Below are 15554 nucleotides of genomic sequence, written 5' to 3' on the forward strand. Positions count from 1 at the left end.
CTGTCAGACAGTTGTGACGCTAATGGATTTGTCAGACTCTTGAGACCTGGTGTAAAAGGCCACAGTAGCCGAACACCATATGTACAATACTAACAACAAACCAACAAAACAACACCAAACCTATGTATGATTATAATTGTCAGAGGTGATAAATAATGAAGTACTTTTACTTTTTTGAATTACTCAAGTAGTTTTCCACTACTTGAATACTTACTCAAATAGATCCAATTTCCCGCTACTTCTACTTCGTCATATTTTGTGATCTACTTACTAACTTTTCGCTATTTTCAGTTTGTCAAGTAGAAGTAGTTTAATCCTCCAATCAGGAAGATAGCCGGAGGAATTTCGGGGCAATTTTCACGGAGTATCAACATTAAATTTTCATAAAAGTTGAGTAAAGTCCAGAATTTTCGTCGCGGTTTGCGTCGCGATTTCACGAGAGTATCGCTGAACATATTTTAGGTAGCGGGTTGAGTGGTTCCGTTCACATTTATTTAGGGGTCTGGAGTACCGTGGTTTCACACCACAGCACGGCGTCACAAGCGCCGTAATAGGGTCCTTTGTGTCATAGGACACAAAGCACCCATCTTGGTTGCTTCATCGTTTCTACCTTTTTTCCTTCTGGTTTAGGTACAAACGATCGGCGCCAGCAGGCTTTGAGAGGGGGCGTCTGCGGCCACTGATCCCCCCGCCACCCTGCTTGTGCCTGAGATGACTGGTGCTCGAAGAGCAAGCGCAGATCCCGGGGTCGGACTGTGAAGGCCGTCGGCCATACTCGTCCTAGGTTCATGATCCGGTGATTGGAGAATTGAAGGTTGTACCACAAGGGTTTCGCATCTCGAAGCGTCCAAATAGAGATGCTTACCGTAATACAACCGTAATACAACCGTTCACATCGCATTGTCGCCCATATGAAATATTTCATAACAGTATATATTGCCCATCAGAACGTTTGAAACTGATGTTTCGCAACCTTATCATATCGTAATCTAGCAGTCCATGGCGTGTCCTAATCTGGAAAATTGGACTCTGACTTTTTTTTCTAGCTTTAGACCCGTTTTAGCATACCACCTTTGAAACTCCCTGGACTAAAGACATGAAATACATTTTCAGCTTTTAAAAGTAGTGTTTTTATTTTTCAATTACTGTAAGTTCTAATTAGTTTCAGTTCTTTTGTCTGGAGAACATACATGTTGACGTATGAAAGCTAGTGTAGTCATGCCTTCAATTTCCGGAAATAAAGCTACAGAATTGGCATTTTTACGATCCACCATAACTTTTATTAATGTTTACTAATCGCGCAAAGTGTTTGCACCGTATCCGATACAACTTCTCCGTATTTCTATTCGACTAAACTACGGGACTTACAATATGGGGGAGGGCGCAGTACCATGATGTTTTCGAAAATGGGCTGTTCGAGTAAACGGAGCATTAGTATCGCATTTCCATATCAATACTATCATTTTCAACCCATGGTTACTCTGTGGAAAATTGGATACCTCCTGGTATGCATCAATATCAATCAAGCTCTGCACCTTTTGCATAGCTCGATTCGCAGCTTTTGACATTCCATGCGAAACAATTACGATCGTTTTCACAACTACTTACGTGGGTAGATTTAAAGTCAGTCAATTCTACTTGTACTTCAAGAAGTCTTCTACTTATACTTGGGTAGCTTTCTTGACTACTTTGACCACCTCTGATGATTATACAAATCAAATCATATCAAGGAAACCTTAGTCAAGTCAATATTGAAACCAATTGATAACATTAATTGAATGAATATCATGACGTCTTTTGCTCATCAAATATCTTACTGATATCAATGCTTTGATAGCCGCGCCAACGGCTGTACCACTAAATTAGGCTATCTGTTTTCAACGTCCTGCGTCATATCCAAACCAGACATAACTGCATCTTTTACAGTCAATCTGGCCGACAACCAGCCGCTTGTATGCTATGAAGCGACCACAAATCAACGGACCATCGCACGAGTCAACCGTGAATCACGTGTTGCGCATCTATCCGTGCGTAGGTTAGTTATCTATTAATATATCAAATCCGCTCATTGGGCCTTTGGGAATTACCCTAATACGAGTGAGAGCTTTCCTTTTGCTTAAATGTTTGGAGTATAGTCAATTACTTCTCTATTATGACGTACAATGCCCATTGTAAACAAGTTGTAGAACGGTCATTTGAGGGACATGTTGTAATTCAATATAGAATGACAAATGTCGATGAGTCGACAGAAAACAATACTGCGTCTGCTAAGGACGGTCGACGTACCATATCGTCGCAGTGTCTGGATAGGTGTGTAGCCTAGCTTTGTGTGCGAGTGATAACGACCTCTATACTTTGAAATCAATTTGTATTACTTTGAGGAGTACAAGTTATAGCCAGCGTTTACAGTTTTTTACTGTACTCGTATGCCCCGAGTTTTCATTTGATGAATTACATCATAAAGTTTTTGTAATCTCTTTCTTTCACTTTTCCGATTAATCATTTAGCGCGGGTTCTTAAAGTATGGGTCGCGACGGTACCAGAGCGATCTTTTAACACGCATGTAATATTTGTTGAATTTCTCGCAACAAAAAAATTGTTCGCGGTACGCGCGATGTTCTGTGAGTTGTTTTGTCCAAGATCACTGTTGGGTACTACAGCCAATCAGTGAGACACCAAGAAAAGTCGTTACTACAGAGTGACTTGATCATGAAAATATGCCGACCTTTGTATTGGCAAATTGGTCTGAATTCATGATAAGATTTGTCGGACATTGGTTTCTCTGGAAAAAGCCGTCGGAGATCGTTGGGATGCTTTAGTGTAGGGGTGTAAAACGAGCGGGTGCGACACCAAGAGACACAGGTATTTTGAGGCCAACCCCTTCGCCGCGCCAGAACACATGAAGACATGAAGTTCTGGCCAACATAGGGCTGGGCAAAGTGCGGTGCCAAAGAGATCGATAAAACCTTTGATAAAAAAAAATACCGTCGCTGGTTGGCCGAAACCTTCGACATTGATATGTCCGATGGTCGAAATGATCGGCACCGAATAGTCCCGTTCTTGCAATAGGAGTGGACAGTATAGCCCAAATGTCGTACAAATGCAGTACAAATGCTGCCGCAGAGTAAAAATATGCACCCCAATTTGAAATCACATAGGGGAGATGTGGTACCGATGGATCGAAAATTGCAAAATGATCTCTGGCCCTCAAATTTTCAGCCGAGAATAGCAGATCTTTTGTTGTCTCAACACTTCGATACAAGCTCTATCTATCGCGGACATTTACATGAATATCTGCCTTTTCAAAAAATATTTATGAACGTTTAAAATTTGTTGCTCGAACGTGTCATCGGTCCCCATACCCGGTGGGTCCAAAGGCACACGACCATGGGACCTATGAGACATACGCTCAAAAACTCAAATTTGTTAACTTGTTTTGTTGTGTACTATAAGCTAAGCAACAGCAAGCCAATGAATAATGTTTCGTCGCGACCTTCAAGAATAAAATAGATTATATCAACTCAAATGTTGGCCTAAAATCATATTTTGATTTACGCCTAAACTTACAAAATTAATGCCACATACATATTACCCGCAAATCGACATTTTGACTTTCAAATACCTCGTAATAGCGATTAAACACCACATGTAACTATGCTTTACAGCCTATATATATGTAGACGAGTTTCTGTTGTTATGTGATTAGTTGGTCCATTTACTTCGCTTGATTTGGCTATGGTACCATAGGTCCCCCACCCCATAAATATTGTAATTGACATGAAAATAGTCCACTCGAGGATGGTATTGATTCAAAAAATACGTGCCATTATATACCCTGATACAAGCCCTATACTTCACACCAAAAATTATGGCGGGTTTGTTAGTCTGAAAGGTGATATAGAGAAATGAAAAGGTCGATCCAAATTTACTTTACACCCCCTAAAACGTAAATCATTCGTCACAGACCCCAACTTACGGAGGTCGAATTTTTTTGCATGCGAGGAAAGATTCTGTCAGCATGTAATTGTAGACAAATTCACGGAGTGTAATCATGGAATTATCCTGAACAATTTTTCAAGTATTTTCGGTCCCAGTGATCCATCGGTACCACATCTCCCCTATGTGTCACGCATATTTCATAGAGTTGCGCCACATATTACTGTTGTCTGCGTGTTCTCTATAGTCTATGAAGTGGCGGCTCGTCCTATAGGGCAACTGGGGCATTGCCCCACCTAAAATTCTGTTCAATAACAATTTAACCATTTATAGACGCACAGCGCACAATATATACCGAGATCACAGCGAAACCCGCGTTCTTCTTGTGCTTTCGCTTGCAAATGCCCATACATAGCGAAGTCTCTGCGAAAATCGAATTCTCTTCTGTGTTTTCGCTTTGTGAATGCCTAGCCGGGGCTTGCCCCGGTAGCGCTCATAACAAGCTTTCACTATCTATTCTCTCAAAGCCGCGCACAATTAAGAAACGGTGATATACTCTCTCCTATTCGTAAAATGGCCGAGCAACCGGGGCATATATGCCTGTCGCCCCTAAGGTGTGATGTAACAATCGTATCTATGTCTGAACTCGGATACCGTGATATGCGTTGAGTCGACCTTTGCTGGTATAGGTCGATTTTGATGGTGTTTCACACCATGATAATTCTTGAAACTTGGTATGTCATGTCGTGATGGTGGTATTTAACACTGTCCTAAGTTTCAGGGTTTCTACTCAAAGTTTAGGGTAGTAATTCCGTTTCCAAAGTCGAGTGTGTGCTGATCCGTCATGTATCGCAAACATATTTCACGCAAAGCCGGTATTGGTCTCCATTAATTTTAACGATGCTCCTTAGCTAGATCCGTCATGAGCTTTTACATGGTATGTCTTGATTTTAGTATCGAACGCTGTGCCAAGTCTCAAGGTTGGCACTCAATGATTAGGGCAGCAATTTCGTTATCAAGTTCGAGTATGGTAGAGATGTGCGCTGATCTGACACTTAGCCTACCTAACGCATTGCGGATTTCACGCAAAAGCCGGTGTATCTGTGTTCCATACTGAGATAGGTGATGAGATGATGATATCATGAAACAGTTTACTAACATCCTCGGTTTGCATTCAAATATTTAGTTTTATTTTATATTCTCAAATGTCAATTTCACCGTGGAATGGTGGCCTTCGGGCCATTTGCTCACAATTACAACCCCTGTCAAGCGCGATAGCTGTTTCGTTTTCGATGGCGGCTAACAGCTTATCGCTTGATCAGCCTATTCCTCAGTAAATTTTACGCAAAATTCGGCGTTGATCAATTCGTATTAATTTTGACAGTGTACCATACCGAAAACGGTCATGAGGCTACTTCTCGATGATTTCATGTAACAGTGTACCGAGTTTTCGGCTTTCATCCACGTATTTATTCGGTAATATATTTTCCGAAGGCGATTTTTCAGCAGACATATAGACAGTAGACACTATAGACCGTAAGCCGTATGTGTCGTGTGACAATCTCCAGCCTCAAGGTCAAAATCTCCCAAGCTGTACCGGGACCGAATTTCCGAGGATGCTATCCGTAGTTCTTCAGAATGATGTTTTGGATTCAATATGACATTTCCTTGTCCAATCTATGAGATAACAATTGCGTATGTGTCCGAACTCGTTGACCTTTCCAGTAAGGCATACGCAATCTCTCGATTTATAGTCATTTCCATTTCTGCAGATAAGTAGTCAGGTCAAGTGCGAACATGAATCGTGTTGAATCTTTGCTCCGTACGCCGTTTAGCCAGCTGCCTTTAGAGCAAAAATTAGAGGTAAAGCGACTAGGTCCGTATCAGCCTAGAAATTGCCCAATGCCCATTGGTCCAATCGTACGCCGGAGGAAAACGCACTCGTGCCTTTTCTTCAGCGCATTTCGATAAAAATGAATGGCTTACTTATGGCGAGGATAAAAACGCCTTGTTTTGCTCGTTTTCGGGACGAGAATCCTACCATATACAAATCGGGTCGGAGGCGCTGCAGCACTTTACAGAATTGCTGAGCATGGAACGATTAAAACACCACAAGGTGTCATGCGAATGCTCTTTGTAGGTAGTTGGTCTGTGTATTTTTTGGTATAGTCTTACTCGGCGCTTGCGTAATCTCTACCACGAAATCATAACGCATGCTACTAAGGATACCCTGATGATTGATTCGTGGCATGGGAACGATTCTTAGTTCGCGTACATTTTGTAAAATAATCATTTGAATAAAAAACAATGAATAAAACATTTGTTACCGCACTTCAAGTCACGCCACCGGCAAACCTCTCGCGGCACCTACGTTAAAAATCATTGTTTACGGGAAATTCATGTGACCATCATGAACGTTGAAAAACGCTACTGTGACGTCATATTGATAACAAGTCGCTTGCGGCCCTTGCCCCACCACCCGATATTGTCACGAGCCGCCACTGAGTCTATGTCATACATTTCCGCAAATCGTAGCATATTAGATATTGAAAATGCATTATTTTTTATGTGTGAGGCTTGCGTCGCGAGATGCCACTAAACCCAGATTTGGGTCGTGGTCAAAAAAGCTTAAGAACCACTGTCATAGGGTCGGTATAAGACTATAAGTAGGTCAAAACCGGGTTAAGGCTCCTACCAATAATAGCAAATTAACTGAGGAAATGTGTTAAAATTTCTTGCAGATAATCACTATATTCTGTGTGGCATCATTTTGATTACAGTTCGAAAGTAAAAAGTTGAATAAACAACAATAAACCCTATAGGTGCCGATGTTTTCACGGCTCTTTTGGATGATCACATGGGAAAGGGCATATGATTGATAGCGTATGATTAGTGAATTCATCTCAGTCAACAAAATAGGAGCACTACATTTAGTAGACTATCTATAAGCTACAATTGTTGCTAAGGTGATTTAAGGTATTCTTTGTTAAATATACTGTTCGCTGTGATGACTGCAGACCTATCGCGGTGCCTACGATATTCACAGGCCCGCCTACGTAGGCCCCGTCTATCGTATTCCAAGTTGAGATCAAATAGCGACCCAGTTTAGATTATCGTAATTATCATCAGATTATATTTTCATGTGCCCAAGACACATTCAAACAATGTGATAAACAAAACACAAAGCGATGTAACGAACGGATAGGGGGATGCCGAACGACCAGTTGGGGTCTCTTAAAAGGGTATCCACCTCGACCCGATGTCACAGTCCTCTTCGATGCATTTTTTCTGGGCTTTTTTGTCGCCCTGAATAGCGATATGGGGACGAGGAGCCCATGAGAATAACCTCGGACGGCGGGAATTGAATTCGGTCTGCCTGTGTAGTTGACGCCGACGCTCACCACTACGCTATCTCCCCTGCTAAATTACCAATTGACCACAAGGAATTTAGAGGAAAAATTATGTGAAATGCATTATATGTTTTAGCTCTTTATACAGATCGGCCTTTCAATAAGGTCGTATTCACACAGTCTATGATGCATTGTGAAGGTAGCTAATAATGAAGCCACAAGAGACAGAAAGTGAGAATAATTTATTATGTCGAACGACAAGAGAAAACAAACATGCAAATTCGCGGTAAAAGACAATAATTGATCGGTTTTGACTGGCATACCCGTTATATGATGATGACGATCTTCGCGTCAACCGGAACTTGATTGTTCAAGCACAATTTTAATTTCATAAAGTGATATACTATGATTTTCAGAAAATCTGATAAATAAAGTATATACATAATACAGCGCTTTGTATGAAAAGAGAATCACAATTTTATATAAATTTCAAAAGAAATAAACAAATCAAAATCCGACTGATAATATATTATACAGAACACAATAATACGAGTCCCTGGACAGCAATAATAGATATAAATAAAAACTGAATGGATGAAATAAAGTAGGAGGTTAGAGAATACATACATATAATCCTGTTGATTAGTGCAATTATGTTAGCAATGAGGCTCATGGTGCAAATATATATGAATAAATGGACTGAGTACAGACCTCGAACAGTATTAATACTCGCTCAATGCTCAATGAAGCATTTGGAGCAATGGTTTTGAAATCCTTTGTTTAAGCTTCCATAATACACTAATATTGCATGAAACTTTTTTTACGTACATTAGTAATATGCTCGATTACTCGTGACCGGTCAGCCTTGTATGAATATAAATTACCAGATACTTATTAATAGACTTGCATAATTCTAGTTGTTGGCTTAAATTGCCAGCAAGCCTACATAATTTGGATTTGATGGCTCTGACTCTGATCTGTAATTTTCCTTGCATATTGGAAGTGCTTGTCAACTTTTACCATACTGATCATAATGACCTGACCCTGGTGTACACACAGCCAAAGGACACAGCTCATTCCGTTTGTATACGAGTCTATTCTTATGGCCAAGAGTGGTATTTTAGCTCTTGCACCCTTTGAACATTCGAAACATTTTCTCAAATAAATAAAATTGTCGTGATACGAATTATACTCGATGTATTAACAATTTAGGTGTTGAATGCATACACTAAATCAGTCTGTTCAACAACATTCACAGCACACAAACAATCAGTGTATTTTTAGGTCTGTTGAATATGGATGGATGGACTCAGATTCAGAGAGAGAGAGAGAGAGAGATATGATATTCTTTCTCGCCTGCACCATCGAGATGCTTTGGCGACGGAGTTGCGATACGGCCCCATGAGGTCATCTAGTCTGCGCCCCCGTTTTTTTTCTCCTCCATGCTATCCGTGATTGCTGAGCGCCTAGCAGGATAGCTGCGGATACCATTTTTCGAGTCTTTGGTATGACCCGGCCGGGAATCGAACCCACGACCTACCGCTCGAGAAGCCGGACGCATAACCATTACACTATCTCAGTAAATTCATGTATTGGTTTTTGGTATTATTGGGCCAACACGGCCGGCTGGCTTGACCTCATCACTCTCTTCGCTTTCTCTCGTAAATGATGCTGATAAATCACATACAATACAAACATAGGCTCCATTCCTTAGGTCCTATATATGCTGAGTGAGGGAGAGTGGCGTAAAATTGCAAATCGATTCCGAGTTAATGGTCGGTTCAGGCTGTTTGCTCGATGTCTCAAAACAATGATCAAACTCTAATCTCACTAGCCTTTTCCAACACTGATTAATATTTTATTTCAAATTTATATTTATCTCTATCGCTATCACTACTAGATTAGGAATTCAATTCGACAGCAGCAGTAATTCCCCTAGTTTCTCGTATCCATGCTAACCAACTAACTAAAGGTACCTTATACAATGTACAGTTGTACACTGTACAGTACAGTCATTAGTAGTGTAGTAGATCGCTCAACCGGTGCCTGGGGCTCTTATGGCGGGGTCGCATGCTAACGCGAAAACCGGGGGTGGCATGCTAACGTTTTCGTCTTATGGCGGGGTGGCATGCTAACGTTTTCGTCTTATGGCGGGGGTGACATGCTAACGTTTTCGTCTTATGGGTGCGGTCGCATGATAACGCGAAACTCGTGGTGGCATGCTAATGTTTTTTGGTATACGTGCGGCGACATGCTAACGACGATAAATGTGTCTGTCATGTATTCTTACGGGATCTGTGGCGACTCGCCATGTGTTCTTGCGGTCGTGATTCGTACTTTCAGGCATCTCTCGCGCGGTGTTGAATATGTACGAGTCACCAACAACAACCGCGCGGACGGAAACGTGGTTTGTTGTGAGGATTACGCGTGCGACCTATATTTCGAATGACCTGCGCGCTGAATTGTTTCCGTGCAGTCGTGTGCTACTATCGATTATTCCACTAATCCAGTCAGCACTATTACATTCAGGAGTATTCGGTATTCAGCAGCGACACGAAAAACGATCAACAAATAACCGCGTTCACAAACTAACACTTCAAAAAAAAAATGTGCGAAATAGTTTGCAAAACCCCGCGATCGCTGACAAGATAATGTCTCGGGCATAACCATTTTAGTGACTTGGTGTTAAAGACATACCGATCGCTCACAAGGTAATATTTCGGTAATTAGTTTGTCACAGAGCCGTCGCAGACCGTGATTCGAAAACCAACAATTTGACACTTTCTGATGCTTGCTATATGTTTTGACACTTCGGAACGTGGTTGACTTTAGTTGTATGATAAGAATTATGAGAATATTCAATCAATGTGTCAATTTGTCAACTTGAAATGAAACTTACTACACAACTCAAGTTGATTCGTATCTGAATGTGTTAATTCGGTACAATTCTAATTATTTTGAGAAATCTTTTGATTCGACCGTAACCCGAATATTACTGACGCCGACTTTCAGCCGCATCGAATTATTCGCACATTCCGCGCCACTGTTTTCACACTTATAGAATCAATACCAACTATAACTCTACAAGAATCAAGAATCACAAGTATGTGCATTACACAGTTATTGTCTTTATTAGCTTGAAATCAAACTCTTAACAAAAACACACATCTTATCACTCGTCAACTCTATCATGAAAATCATCGAGTCCTTATCATCAAAAATGTTATAGTGCGGCGTCGGAATCCATTCGCGGGGGATGTACTAAAGTTAAATCCAGATAATCCAAAATGAAATATTTGGATTTTGACATAGTCTGAATTGAAATATATTGACAAACACGACCACCAACTTTGATCCAGTCACATTTCAAGATCATACTTTGAAACAATCCTTGAAACTTACAACTCTATTCACGACTGAGTTTTCCGTTTACCAAATAGAGTTTCAGTAAATACTATCGCGATATTTTAATGTGTTACTACACACAATAGAATCAATCAATGAAATAGCACCTGTTGTAAATATTTCTAACTTGACAACCACTTGTGCATACCACGATCGAGTTGCGACACGATGAGTTAAATCGGAATATTTCAATCTATTTGTCGAAACCTTGAACAAGCTATCTGGTTATTTTTTCGTTGCAATTGAGTTAACGGAAATAGTATTACGTCTCGACATCTTACCATCTTACCATACTCCAAAGAGCCAACAAGGAAAAACCTTGTCAAGTAAATCGTAAGTAACTCACCCAATCAACTCAAACAGTATCAGTATGAAAACATTCAAGCATACACGAGTAATCGCTACAATCTACAATCCATAGCAAGTTCGGTTTTAGGCATATACCGTCAACTCGTCTTTTTTGTTCAACTGTAAAAGTCGTTACTATTCTGTGAGACAAAGAAATTACTCTGCGGTATATTTTGTAAGATAAAAGTAATTACTTCTCGGTGCCGGTGACTTGAGATTAACATAATATGTTTGAGTATGCGAGATTTGAAAGTCTGCCCAACATGTTGAGAATTCATTTCTTACATTCGAACACAGGTGTTATATTGAAAATTATCATGATGTAAACATAAGGATTGACACATTGATTTGACATATGTAATAGTTGATCATGACTTGATTATTAAATTATTCGCTTTAATTAGACCCGGCGTTGTGGTAAAGATCATTGTGATAACAACAAACTTTTCAGTACCATTGTTATTAACATATTGAGTTGTAAACTATGTGTGTCTAAAATGTTCTTGATAGGAAAATTACTCCACCTTGGTACAAACCACGCAGCGTATTGTAGATATCAGGAAATATTTTACAAATGTAATTGTCTCCACTAACCAAGACTAAAGATGAAACAACAATTTCCTTTGTTGAACAATAACCGGTACAACACTTTATCATCGTAATCAGCAGTGGGAATTGAAACACTTTCGTACATTATCCGGTGTCAAGATATCACGCTAGGTGAATTGACATACCGCCGCTTGATTAATACTTATTCCATTCGCACCATTTCACATACTTTGATCATTACAAAAGTAAATTGGGATATGTTTGCTAGATGCATTCAATTCAGTTAGAAATATCTGGTACACAACAATCGTAATATCAAGGAAGTACTTGCTACGCTGTAATTCACTTAACGTGTTTTGCATTGTTGTTCATTTGTAGTATTGATTGTTTTTGAACCCCCAAATAATAATTCCCGACATGAAACCAAACCACTGAAAGTCGTTACCATCACAACGAAACAATTTGTACGATGTTTGCCAAATGTATCCTATAGTTAGGTGTACTAAGATTATTTGTCTAACACATACACCGACAATGCAGCCGAAAATTTTTCCGCTATCATTCGCTAAAGTAGATGTATTCATAGTCACTAAAAGACGGTACTTGCATGTGATTGAATCCCTAGCAACTCACTAAACCGAACTCCAAATAAATTTTACTCACTCGACGGATATGAAACAGCGTCGCTTAATCGATCTATATCGTTTTTCTAAATGCAAATCATATACACCCAGCAGAAAACAATTTTCACTCGCTTGGTAATGAAACCGAAGTCTCCATTTGATATTTTATTTTTGGTCAAATACTTTGCAATGAACACATTTGAGTGGTTGAGCTTTACATCATCAAGCTGTAATCTGTAAATCAAGCTTACATCCGATTTGTAACTGTATCGTTTAACTACCGGGTTGCATCAGTTTGCCATTTTTGTCATTTAGCGACTGCTGAACATACCAAACGATACACATTCACTTACGAAATACTGTGTTGATCGTAATTTCCATCATCGTGATAATCGAAGTACATTTGTTTCGAGTTCAAAACAACCGACTACTTCTCTATGACATGACGAATTTTTGAAAAGTTATGCTTAGAAGATTGGTGCATCTCGCGAAAAATAATATACCACTCATATTGATACTGTTACTCCATTGACCGGTATTTTCAAACGAGTCGATTTTCAACCGAGCAAAATTTATTACTTGAGTTGTCCCGCTTACTATATTTAAGTGTAAACTCACCCGTCTTTCAAAACCACAACAAACAATGATAAAAAGTACACAAGCAAACACAACAAGTTTTACTTTTGTAGGACATTAATTATTATTCCACGCATCTCATTTCATACTAAGTGTATATGAAAGATATTCATGGTACACGAAAATATTCGATATTCCATGCTACGAACATACGCAATGATTGCTGACGCTTTCACACTATTTCGATTTAGTGTATCATAAACAACAACAACAATTTTCACTCTCTTGACTTATGAAAACAACAGACGAACCTTCATTCAATATTTTGTTTTTGTCAACTAGTTACTTTTTCATGAGACCCCCACAACTCCTACAAAAGTACGAAGGATATTTACATCACACAAAGTAATCAACTTTACTCGATATTCTCACATTACGAAACTAAAGAAAGGTTGGTTTGACTCTACAAACTGTTTCGTTACCTCAAGACCTTTATTGTCTGAATGGTTGTTCATGTGTCTTAGGAACCAAATAGTTCAACACAGCACTAGTACCAACAGCAACATCAGAGTTGTTTACACAAAAGTTTGTATGTGCGCAGTATGTGAATACCGCGTGTAAGTCCAACACAATTGCAGTATCCAGCCGAGATTAGTTAACACCAATTTATTACAACGGAACCACGTAAACTTTCGTGAATGTAAGGCATACTCACTTCTCGAGATTATGTCAATGTCATAGCAATAAACCAGCTACTCCAACAACAGAGTACATATGTTTTCTAGTTACGGTGCTTACATCTTACACACAAATCGACCTACTTTGCTAACGAAAAGCGCTGAGTCATCACATGGTTATCCTCACAACAATACAACTAAAACATACTATCATATAAATTGGTCGTTATAGTTTGCCCACCAACGATACATCGTACAAGTAGCAAGTCTCGAGAATCCAGTTATTCAAAAAACGTGAAAGTGTTTCTACACCAAGTCGGTATGTTGACGAAAGCATATATTGTAATATCATGATCGATTTACATTCGTTGGTCACAAAATGTCACTACTCTAAATAATTATTTTTCACTCAAAGCCTACTTGTCACCATTCGTTTCATCAAGCACGAGTTCAAGAAACCTGCTACGACATGAATTGTTATTTTTATGTTGTGTAAATAGGTAATAATTAATTTTAGTAACACTATATCAACATCATCGAGTTGTGCGAATAGATTTACATGGGGTCTTGTGGTTTTAATCGAAGTATAAAGCACGGTCTAATGTAGAGTCATCTCTACTGTACAGCAACTCGGTAATCGAAATGCAATAAAATTTAAACAACGATCTTGTTTCGTCGCACCAAAAAAGATGTTTACTATCGCGATACTCTGCACAAACCGTGCAAATCCTTTTCACACTCGTAATAGTATACCAACAGCTACCGGCGACAACGTTTAACAATACCAACGACACTAAACATACGATACCTACCCAAGTAAAATTACCATTTTCACCTGGAGGTCGGTCGTTACCCGAGTAGAAATACCATTGTCCTTTGGAGATTTATCGTTTACCCAGTATAACAAACCCCTTTTCCTTTGGAAATCTATTTTTTCTCTGTGTAACAAACCTTTTTCACTTGGAAATATATTTTTTCTCTGGTTAACAAACCTTTTTCACTTGGAAATATATTTTTTCTCTGGTTAACAAACCTTTTTCACTTGGAAATATATTTTTTCTCTGGTTAACAAACCTTTTTCACTTGGAAATATATTTTTTCTGGGTAACAAACCTTTTTCACTTGGAAATATATTTTTTCTCTGGGTAACAAACCTTTTTCACTTGGAAATATATTTTTTCTCTGGGTAACAAACCTTTTTCACTTGGAAATATATTTTTTCCCCGCGTAACAAACCTTTTTCCCTGAGTAACAAACCATTTTCGGTTGGTGGTCCATCGTTCACCCGAGTAAAAATATCATTTTCTTTTGGAGATCCGGCGTTTATCCAGTGTAACAATACATTTTCACTTGGAAAAATACTTTTACCTAGAGTAACTAGTCATTTTCTCCTGGGTAACAAACCCTTTTCGTCTGGAAACTACCATTTACCCGAGTACCAATACAGTTTTCACTTGGAAATCTACCTTCTCCCTGGGTAACAATATCATTTTCGTTTTGAAAACCGACAACCACACCGGACAATTTGATATTTTTGTATATTGTTACAACGGGCAGTGACAAAATATACACCAACAACGACTCCGATACATTTGTCTAATCAAATATTCACTTGCTCTGATGCATCCCATCAAAATCATTGGTTACTCACATACAATAACAATGAGCTGTTGTACATCGACATGTATGTTTTCGGAATTGGTGAATAAAGGGGTTTCCGATATGTCCGTGATGTCCGGGTTCGTGCTTTGGATTTTCCAGAGTCAAAATGTCTGAATAAAACACCTCCTCGACTTTGGTAACTGGTTGATACACGGATAATGGTGTTTGGAAAACGGATGAATTTATGTTCCCCATCGCGCTGACAACATCGGGTTACTTGTGAGTTTCCTCGGGTCTGTTTACTATATTGTGTCTTTACTGGTCAATACATATCGCTCCAGTCAGCTGAAACCGGATCACTAATATGAGAAAGTGTGGGGGCCGGATCCGGATATTCACTCATGACCCAACGACCGATATTCAAGTAAACATGTTACAGACCGTGTTTTGTCTCCATGAAAAATACCTATGCATACACCATCACATCA

At 39.3% G+C, this 15554-nt stretch overlaps 3 protein-coding genes across 18 annotated transcripts in view; 1 reads left to right on the forward strand and 2 right to left on the reverse strand.

The window, feature by feature from the left end:
* Positions 1–877, reverse strand: part of LOC145457734 (ubiquitin-like protein 3) — a 245928-nt gene extending 245051 nt beyond the window's left edge. The window contains exon 1 of the mRNA XM_080336010.1: positions 866–877. The gene's annotated coding sequence lies outside the window, so the exon portion shown is untranslated. The remainder of the gene's footprint in view (positions 1–865) is intronic.
* Positions 1–15554, reverse strand: part of LOC145457722 (THAP domain-containing protein 1-like) — a 474772-nt gene that overhangs the window by 192697 nt on the left and 266521 nt on the right. The gene's annotated exons all lie outside the window — the stretch shown is intronic.
* LOC145457675 (NFX1-type zinc finger-containing protein 1-like) overlaps positions 1–15554 on the forward strand; it is a 224795-nt gene that overhangs the window by 154425 nt on the left and 54816 nt on the right. The gene's annotated exons all lie outside the window — the stretch shown is intronic.

The sequence above is a fragment of the Botryllus schlosseri genome, chromosome 15 (assembly GCF_051294905.1).
Source record: "Botryllus schlosseri isolate E-star chromosome 15, Bs_hap1, whole genome shotgun sequence".
Lineage (NCBI taxonomy): Eukaryota > Metazoa > Chordata > Ascidiacea > Stolidobranchia > Styelidae > Botryllus > Botryllus schlosseri.